General features: G+C 34.4%; 1 long non-coding RNA gene across 1 annotated transcript; it reads right to left on the bottom strand.

Annotated features, from left to right (window-relative positions):
• Positions 1-1,304: 1,304 nt before the first annotated feature.
• LOC111148372 lies at positions 1,305-7,923 on the bottom strand. The gene is made up of 2 exons (XR_002640690.1): positions 7,854-7,923; positions 1,305-2,664 (listed from the first exon to the last, which is right to left on the bottom strand). It is a non-coding gene; the product is annotated as an uncharacterized LOC111148372 (long non-coding RNA).
• Between the last annotated feature and the right edge of the window lie 3,022 nt (positions 7,924-10,945).

Below are 10,945 nucleotides of genomic sequence, written 5' to 3'. Positions count from 1 at the left end.
ACCACCTGAATATTAAGAAACAAATGTTGTATTTAATAGTGAATATACTGTTTGCCCCCAGATCCTTATTAAAAGAGCAGATTGAAAGAGGAAGAATGTATGTCAAATTAAAATGGACCATTATTTGGTTGCATATGATTTAGTTCTTAGAACCCCAAAGAGAATGTACATATAGATAGATACAAATATTTTATATTTTTATATAATTTATATTTATATATTTTCATATAATTAAATAAATTTATGTATATACATACACACATGTGCACACACACAATTTCTAAATGCTAAAATTATAAATGATGGAATGAAATGGAATATGTTTGAATTGTCTTTGGATGTTATTATGATAAGCTTCACACAATTATAAAATGTTCTCTAAAAATTGGCAACTTATTTTTTACATGTTATTTCCCTAATGAGTTTGTGAGGGATGAAAAAGAGTTAGTGAAAATTATCTTTGTCATACACTTGAAAAGGCAGAGAGGCAAGTCAGAAAAAGGATGGATTTAAATTATCTTTGAATCTATCTCCTATGTGGCTCTGTTTAAACATCCTCAGGCCAGCTGAGATGAATCATTAAATAAATTCCTATATTAATACAAGGAAGGCAAAGTGATTTTAAACTTCAGTGTTACCTTAATTTGTGCATCAATATCCTTGACTCAAAGGAAATTTAAAAAGAACAGTAGAATCTGTAATTGAAATTCATTTCGGTAAGTAAAAACAAAACTGAGATGATCTTACTAATAGTTCAGCTGTCCCATTATGGATGAGCAGTTGTTAAGTGGTGACCTTCTAGGTTATGATTCTATCTGGTCACCATAATGATTACCTATTTAGGGTCTAAGCCTATGCTTGGGAAAAAGTATAGGCCAAGGAAAAGAGCCCAGAGCTGAAATATACTTAAAAAACTTGTGAAAATTTGTAACCAGATGTATTATTAGCTAGATTAACTGGAGTAGAGAGTTTTGGGAAAGCTATCCAATATGAACTGGACCGGACAAAAATTAGCAGGTGATTAATTATCATTATGGCAACACATAAAATCCTGAAGACTGAGCCAGTGGAAAAGAAGGAACAAAATAACATTGCAAAAGAATGGTAAATAGAAGGTAAGGAACACTATGAATGATTAAAAATCTAGTAAGCAGAGGCATAGATAATAATAAAGGTGAAAGTCTTTGTGGTTAAGTGGCTAGAAATTTTTGTGGTACAGTCCTTGCAGAATATAAGTCCTTGCAGAATATAATATAAGTCCTTGCAGAATATAGATTTTGTTCTCAATACCATAGTCTAAATGATTAAAAAAAAAAAAAAGATACAGGGACAGCTCAGAGTTGTTTATAGCTGATGTTCACAAGGGCTCACTCAACTGATTCATAAAACTCAGTAATCCTCACATAATTTTAGCTATGATTCCCTTATCCCTGTTCACACACACACACACACACACACACACACACATCCTTTCTGCCACTAATTTCATTGCAGGCATCCATAAGAGTAAATTAAATAACCAGAGCTTTTTGACATCTTGAGACAACTAAACTGTTCCCTACGACATGTGAAATGACACTGTGAAGCATTATAAACCTTAAATATTGAACTCAATTTGACCCTAAAATTGAGGAAATTACATTTAATCAATTATATCTCTGTAATCTTGATAGGTATGTAGATAGAAAGAAAGAAAATATTTCCATCGAATGAATGCTTTTTGCCTAGCTAATACTTAGACCCCTTTCTGAATGAAGTCCTGTATCTTGAGCAAGGCAAGATTTTTACCCCACCCTTCCTTTCAACCTAAGCAATATATAGGCTCATCAAAATATTTTTCTAAAGAAAAACAATTCTCCAAATACAGTATAATTGTAACATTCATTGTGCTTAGGGATTACATTTGTTAAATTCAGTAGAAGAGGGGCGCTTGGCACTTGTGCATTATTGGAAATTCCCCAAACACAGACAACAAAAGCTCAGTCAGTTTAATCAAATTATCAGCTTTTCCTCAGTCTGTGTTTAGTCTGTGTTTGTCTAATGTCCGGGTGCATATTTTCTACTTAAGAAAATCAATAAATCTGCTGCTTTAAAAAAAGGCACATTTCAAATGCAGTATACAGCGTATTGCACTATCTGATCCAGCAATCTGTCTGCCTCTGCCCCACAGAAGGAATGAACAAGAAATATGCCTGACAGGCTTATAAGATGGTTTCGAAACTCATGTGGGAAGGGGGAAAAAGATGCCATTGAGAAGTGCACACCATTCACTTCTGATGTAGAAGGATGGCGTGAATGTGTATCCGAAACTTCTTTCTGCTCTTCGGAGCGGTTTTAAGTATAATGGGCAGCACTGATAGTATCTTAGCAGTGAAGTAGCTAAAGGTGTTTTCTTAGGTAAAATATTTATTCTTGTAATATTCTTTCGTCAACGTAGCTGTTACTTCTCTGTATATCTTGAGGTCTGACAGCATGTCTTCCTTTATTATCAGCTTTTGTTCTATAAATATTTGAATTCTCGGTCTATTGTATGATACTCAGTTTTTCCAACTATGAAAAATGGTAATGTTGCTCCAGGAACATTCTTCATGTCCATGTGGCTCTTAGGTTCTCCACTGTTGTCTCTTTATTTGCTGTAATACTTCGCACATAAGCGCAAACAAGCTGTTGACCAAAAAAAAAAAAAAAAAATTCTCTTCAGTATTAATACTTCTGATAAATAACTATTTTATAAATATTCTATAAAGATCATCCTACTAATAAAATTGAAGTTCAGGCTTTTCTTAGATCCAGACAGAAAAATTCAGAATTTTGATGGTAAGAATCTGGCTCTTGCATTTCCATGGATTAATTCTGACTGTATTAAAATTAGTGAGTGTTCTCACCTGTATGGGTGGATCTATAGTAAGTAAAATCTAAAATGATATAAAGAAGACAGACATTTTGGAAATAAGGTAAATTTTTTCCTACTGGTTGAGACATTTAAACGTAACAGAAAATAGATCCTTCTTATCTTAATAACAATCAATAAATTATAGACTGCTACACATGTTATATTAGAGCTTTTTGACCTAAAGATTTGCTCACCATTAATCCTTCGAAATGAGCTTGTCTTGATATAAGTCTTTAATCTCATAACTGGTACTGATTCCTCTCAATAAGTTGGTTTGAGCAATGACAGTACACGGAGTTTGGTTGCTAGAGAAATGTTATTTACTCTTTCTCCTTCTGTGTTTTTTTGGCAGTGAGGAGATAGGAGAAATTATGAAATTTAGATTCCAGTGAATTTGTCAAATATTAACAATTGCCCAAGTAATTCATGACATTTTCATTGATGTGTGTGTTTATGCTCATAGGGGGCAATGAGTGAGCAAGTACTAGAGAAAGAAAAGAAAGACCATTTAGAACAGTAACCTGAATTCATTCTCAGTAAAGAGAAATTTCGATGAGCTGACTCCCCTTTCCCCTACAACATTTGATAGCAAATGTTTGCTTTGTTTATTATAAAAATGCAAAAGTCATCATTGTCAAATAACTTTCTTACTTATTCCTAATGATTCTGGGGGGATATTTTCGTTTTTGGTGTAAAGCTCCCTGGATTTGGTTTGCTGTTTTCCCCACTGTTGTTTATGTGAAGAATTTCTAGGCAGGGTAAAAAAGGTGTTGCTTGTGCAGAGAATCCGTTTAGTGGAGCAGGCTAATAGGCTGACCAGTCATTAACTAAAACACAGCTGGGAAGAGGCTATAATCCCCCAATTTCCTTCACAAATGCAGTAAATAAATATTCAAATGAAGCAGTGCACACATTTGCATATGTGTTAAACAAAAGCCCAGCTGAAAATCTGGTTTAAAAGCTCTCCCAATGTTCTTCCCTTTTCTACCTACAATTCCTCTACCTGAAGAGTTTGCATTTCACAAATGTCCCTGCACGTCCCCCTTTTACTTCAAGAATTATCTTAGAAACCTTCTGTCTTGCTGACCCCCGTTAATTCCTTCATTGAACCCCATTTTTAAGAGGAATGAAAGCCTCATATCAAATTAAGTCAATTTCCTCCTCTTTGGATGATTTAAATTTGAGTATCCTTAATGTGTAAGATGCCCGTGTTACTCTCTGTGTTCTGCTGGTTTGTGAATAAAATTCTATTTTTTTGGACCCTGGAGCAGTAAATACTTGGGAAATAAAACTTGGAGACTTGATCACTGATACAACTAATTTGTTAAGCTCATGGCTGTAGGAAACTGATTCAGATCAGCTTCCTAAATTCTTTAGTCTGTCCTCTGAGATTTCAAGCAAGTGATGTAACATAGGAGGCTGTTCGGTTAATTATTCCTCAGAATAAGCCTCAATATCATTAGAAATTCCCTATTCTGCCTCTCCTTTCCCTCTCTTGTTCTTATTCCATGATTGTAATTTCTAGAGTTAGATTCTAGGGCACACCTGACCTTAGGCTCTTCTGGGTTGCTTATCCTGAAGCAGTGTGAGTCCCTCCCAAGGTGAAGAAATATAATTAGAAGAAAAAGAGATCATTCAGTGAGGAGCCTAAGGTAGGACACAAGGGGTTACTTTCTAGGGGAAAAAATAGATTGCAAAAAAAAATTTTTTTAAGTGATTCTGAAAAGAAAAAGAGAAAAAAGAAAGCTCTGCAGTTAAAGAAAAAAGCGTATGAAAAATTAGCAAGGTACAATTGACTTGCACTTGTTTTCAACCCTGCTCATGATTCCGGCAGATTTGTCCCACCACAGTGGAGAGAGAAAAATAAAAGTAGCCAAAGACCCATGGAGTTCCTAGGCTACAGTGAATTTGTGCTTTTTTTTTTTCCTAGTTGTAAGAAGTGCACTATAATTATTATCATACATATAAAGCCATATACAATGAGCTAAATATACATAATCTGCATTTTTTCACGTATATTTGACTACTATATATAAATATGTTTGCATGCATTTAGAAGACACTATTGACTCACAGCAAAGTGAAGTGCATAGATTTGAAATATGTGAATCTTAGAAGGAAACGGGCTAGTAATAGAAACACTACATCAGAATTTGGGCCTTCGGCTTATATTTTTAAATAAATAATAGAGGAATTATTTTTGCCAACCTGTACTTAAATGCATGCAAGGATCCTTATTAGTGCCTTGTTAGTTGTTTGCTCCACAACATCCTGACGTGGTATAATTCTGCCATACTTAGGAGCAAGTGTAGCTTACACAGTAAAGCTTTTGAGAGCTGAGATAATAAAAGATTTTTTTTCCTTCTCATTCAATCACGTTTACAAAGCATACTTGTGGGAGAAGGTCACTATCATATAAACGATAATGCTTTGTATTTTTAACAAAATCATGTCGGTATGTTTTGTATTACCCATTTTTTACAAGTAAATTTTTTCCCTTAAATAAAAGCATTAAATCTGGGAGGCTTGTTCAAATACATGCTCTAACCCATATTATCCGAGTACAAAAGGCACTTTTAAGAATCAAGTTGTGTGAATTGTGCTGGATATCTATGAGCATTATTTTGAAGAGGCTTCAAAGCTTTCAAAATGCATATAAAACATGGCAAAATAACAATAGAGATCTCTCTGTTTTTTTATCTAAGTTTTATCTTTTGCTTATTTCCTTAACAGGTTGTTAAGTTTGTGTGTGTGTGTGTGTGTGTGTGTGTGTGTGTGTGTGTGTGTTTTCCTGTTCTAGCCATATTGAACAAGATACTGAGTTACCTTACTTGATAACACAAAGGTGTGGCAAGAGAAAGGTGCCCTAAGGGACACCTGTTGAATTTAAATAGAGTTCTTGTTTATTTGCTTGCTTTTTCATTTGAACTTTTCAAAAAAACTGGCCTCTCCTCATTTTGTTTTATTATCCTCAAAGCTGAAAGCTTCCCTAAAGGGTTGTAGTAAAGTCTGAGATCATATACATTTATCCACAGCCACTTCAGCGTAGCCCCACCAAGAACTCCTGTCCCATTTGTATAGGAGATAAACTACACTTTTTGGATAACTTGCAAATGAATTATCTCTTTTGATTTGCACATGTTACTTTTTTTGCTGTTGCATTTATTGCTTTAAGCACAGAAAGTTATTTTATAATGACCTTTCCCCCTACTTTTTCTTTTCTTAATTGTAAAAGCTCCAAGTTACATGAGATTGAGGTGTTATGCATTGGGTTAGAGTTTCCTAATCAGCTCCGTGTCAAAGATTCTGGAATTCATGCAAGTAACCATAAGTTATGAAGTGACAAGAACTAGAGAGAGAGTGAGAATTTCAGTCATCAAAACAGGGAGATTTTTATCAGGGACTCTGAGCAAATGCAGTGTGTTCTACAGTCCCATCTGAGGTCATGGCTGCCCCAGAATTTGGGCGGTTGGAGATATTTTGGGATGCTTTCATTAGAAGGTACAGAATACAGTTAAGAAACAGGCTTGGGGCGCCAGCGTATGATTATGGCAAGACGGGCTGACCACGGGTAAATTGCTGAGCCAACAGGCCGAGAGTCGGGTTGACCTCCCCTGGGGCCAAGTCCACAGAGACACTTCCCAACACACCTTCTGAGGGGTAATCTGAAGCACTCGGCGTTCCAGATACTCATCTGAGCAACAGATGTTTTTATAAGACAAAAGTATTGTACATTTTCAAAGGCTCTGTTTATGAATCTTCTTCCTTTCTATTTTTAAAGGTGCTTGTATCCAAAAAAATACCCCTTATATTTACTTTAGAAAGATCCAGCATCCTTGATGCCCATTTCACTGGTGGTGGTGATTGGTGAGTGGGGGTGTGTGTGGGGGGGTGGATGTTGAAAAAAAAAAAAAACTCTAACCACAATGCAAGAGTCACTCACTTAGCAGGCTGCAAGTTGCAGAGAGCTTGTTCAGAGAACCATTATATAAAGCAGGTATTTTTTAGACTTCTTATGTTTAATGACATTTAATGCTTCTGGATAAAATCTTTCCACTTTCAATTTGTGGTTAACAAAATATTTCTTTCCTTCTGTGTTTCTTGCTTCTTATAGCACCCAAACTTGATGTTTTTTTTTTTTTCCTTGATTTTCAAGCAGCCTGTTTATACAAAGCACGAAAAAGAGTTAAAATGAGAGAGAATTTAGAGAAGGTGTCATTTGATAACCATGACAACTCAGAAGGCAATAAGAAATTTGGAATCTAATATTTGTTTTATGAGCATTAGAAAACCTGGCAATTGAAGCAACAGCCCTCTGTTACCTGGCATCGTCAGAACATGGTTGAAATAGAATAAATCTGAAGAAAATGGGAAAATGTTAATTTGATAAGTGGGAAAGAAAAAAATACACAGTAAAAATCCACTAATGTCAGTTTTTAATCATCTCACAACATCTCACACAGTTTCTTTGGGGAAAAAAAAACAAGTATAGTGTTATCCACGGATGCCTCCATGCCCCTCCGTTCTCCTTCCCCACTTCCTTTCCCATTCCCAGTACACACGAAACAACCCGTCAGGAGGTTTGGATTGGGCAGTCATGTGTACATTTTCTTAAAATAACAGAAAAAAAAATGAAATAAAATCCTGAGCAGGATAAATTAATTACGATAGACTCAAACAAATTGTGTTAAAGCCTTGACTCTTAGGGTGTTGGGGACTTCAATTTAATTCAGTTTGATTTAAGTAAATCCCTTGAGCTTTTCTGAATCAAAATTTATATTTCAAGTTTGGATGCTATAAGAAGCAAAAGTGCAGTTATATATCAACTAAAACAGACTAAGCCCAAACCAGCAGTGACTATGATTGTCAGGTTTCTCCTAAAAAGACAACAAATCAACAATAATGAAAATTAAAGTTTCTACAGAAAAAGCAAATCTATAAAAAATCAGGTCCTACTTACCACTTTATACTTTGCCTTCATTTGTGTGCATGTGTCTGTGTGTGTGTGTGTGTGTGTGTGCGGGTACTTTTCCTGGCTACACATTTGCCTCTTCTCTAATTTATTTCCTCCCTTATTGTTTCTTTCCCTTTCCTCTTTTAAATATATCTTAAGGTCTTCTTCAGCAATTCTAGGCCATCTGTCCTCAGCGTACTAAATAAGCATTCGTGGACACATGGCTGCCTCCTCCAGACTGACAAAGGCTCTTTAGTATAGCTAAGAGAAATGACCCAACAGCAGTGGTAAAGAGGCCTAAAAATATTTAAAGTAAAAAAAAAAAAAAAAAAAAAAAAAATAGCAAGACCCACCAACTTTCTCTTTGCTTGACTCCCCCATTTTTCTTAAGTTTATTTTCTGTTTTACCATTGGAATCTGCCCTAACAGAATACATTTGCATAATTGCCTGCCAAATTGGATATACGCTTATTTTTAAAGGTAAAGAATCTTTATATCAGAAAAGAGAAATTGATTTAAAAAAAAAAAAAAACCCTGTAACTTCCTTTTAAGCCATGGCTACATATATTGTCAGGTAGTATAATTGGCAAACATTTAAAAGATGAAAGGTGAGTATGTTTAAGAAGCACTCTTGAAATTTCTACTTGTATGGTAGCTATGAAGGGGTTGGTAGATATATATTTTTTAGTAGTTCAATAAGAATACACCCAGTAAGCAGATATGCTTTCAAATAACTTACATAAATTGTAGGACGTTAAGGACACACAGTTTTTAAAAAAGTATTCAGTGGATTAGATTTTTACATAAAAGACTTAGACTCTTAATTCTTTTTTTAGTTGACCAATCTTGGATTCTTTTCATGCTCTATAGAAAATTAAGTTGTTTTATTTCCAACGAATACTATTTTCTTATATGTTTGTTAGTTTATTAAAGCATTTTATCTAATGAAAAATATTTTAATTGGATGTAAATTATCACTTTATTTTTTCACAACAGATGCTGTGTGAATTACATGAACTTATATGAATTTCTGAGCTACTCATAAGTATTCAGAAAACTGCTAAAACCTGTTAACTGAATAGAAAATAAGATATTTCTATCTTCTTTATGGCCTAAACCTTGCTTATGTAAAAATTGTTAGGCTCTCCCTCCCTCCCCAAAACTTAATAATGTATAAGCAAGTCTTTTTTTTTTATTCTTGCACCTATAATATATGTGCTTATACCTACACTAAGTATACCCCAAAGTGATGTCTTCTAGAGTTTACAGTACAAAATGGCTGAATACTACCTGTTATATATTTTATGTTAAAAGAAAAAACTTTGCTCAACTATAGTCTATCATAAATTATTCCTTAGTGTGTTGTTTCTGGCTTGATTCCAGTTATTACTAGTTAATATGCTGAAAAAAAAATACATTTCTTTAAAAAGTCTACGATAAAAAATTTTCAGCAAATTATATTTTTATAATTTCTAGAAAGAACGGAATATTTTTTAAATGATCCTTAAATTAGGATGGCACAAACACAGCGAGTCGTCTAGTTTGATGCCACAAAATGAAATCCAGACATCAGAGAAACTATTATCTCCTCTATTTGAAACTCAAACCAAGTTTTCCAGTTTTAGAAACCCTCTTTGAAAAATGTATACAGTAGTATAGATAACATTAAAACTAGTTTTATGAGAACTTTAGTTTGTGTGTGGAGGGGATAGAGGCAATGAAGTGGGGCAAGAAGGAACTGAATTTAGGTGATGATGAATTTCTTTAAGCACTAGGTGTTCATCAGTGTGTGTCTTACAGCAGTCAGTGTTTTTTATAGAATGTTTTCCCCCTTCAAAAAAAAAAAAAAAAACTAGGGGATGTTTAGTGGGTTCTTTTGTTGTTCAATCTGTTAATTAGAATTTTGCCACAAATCTTAGTGAGGAACAAAATATTGCAGAAAGGTCTTATTTTAAAATTTAGAAAATATGAATGCCAACATCAAAGTCAGAGTTATAAACATAACTGGAAAGATACCAAAAGATTTTATGTATTTGAAAATAAAAAGCACAGCACCCTCTGTATAACATAAAGCTAGAATTAGTGAAATGTCCAGAATCTGATCTGGGAAGGAAGCAGGATCAAAGCAACAGAATTTTGTATGGATACTAGGTAAAATGCCCATCTATTTACATTTTCATTTCAACTGGCAGTGAGAAAGTAAATTACAGTTCTAACTCAAGAGTTTTCCAAATCTGGGATAAATGGGTAGAAATCAAAGAACTGCTTCATCTCTAATATACTAAACCAGCCCCCCTCCAAAGAAAGGAAAGAAAAGAAAAGAAAAAAGAAAAAGAAAAGAGAAGAAAGGGAGGAAAGAGATTGGAAAGAGAGACTACAGAGTAGAAACAGGGTCAGGCCAACCCTTCCTAAATAGGACGTAAGCTACAACTGTAAGGCATATCTTGTACGTTTTTTCATCCTGTTAATGAAGTTTACTTCAGTAGTTCTTTCCAGTTTGTTCTGTCAGATTCTTTTTGTTGGTGGTGATGTGTCAAATTCTTGATGAATATCAATAATGAAAAATTTGAACCATATATCTTCTTTCTATTTTAAATTGATTTCATAGGAAAATAATTGGCCAAGTACTTATAGACAGTGCATTTGAAAATAAGCCCTAAATTAGAGAAGCAGCAATTGCACTCTCTGGGAAGCAACGTAACATAATGGAATAATACAGACATTAAAATCAAAAGACCTAAATTATAAATTCTTACTCCATTTCTTACGAGGTATGTGGCCCCTGTCAAATTACGTACCTCCCTGAGCCTCAGCCTCCTCCTCTGTACTCAGGAGATAATAATTGCTTCATCATGGACTGATTATGAATACTAAACATGATAATATATGTAAAGTGCCCAAAAGAGGTTTGGGCCCATAGTGGGTACTTAGAAAATGTAAAGTCCCCCACTCCTGCCTACCTCACCCTGTACTGTCTAATGGCATGTGATCAGCTTGATCACCAGAGAAGTGATTGCTCAGAAATTTTCTGGAACAATGAGACATTCTTTGGGATGTTTATCATATTGAAGTCAACAGTCTTCTTAATAAAGACTGTG

The sequence above is a fragment of the Enhydra lutris genome, unplaced genomic scaffold, assembly GCF_002288905.1.
Source record: "Enhydra lutris kenyoni isolate GAN:26980312 unplaced genomic scaffold, ASM228890v2 scaffoldscaffold19, whole genome shotgun sequence".
In the NCBI taxonomy this organism is placed as follows: Eukaryota; Metazoa; Chordata; class Mammalia; order Carnivora; family Mustelidae; genus Enhydra; species Enhydra lutris.
The sequence above is the reverse complement of the archived record's forward strand: the minus strand, read 5'-3'. Positions and strand labels throughout refer to the sequence as shown.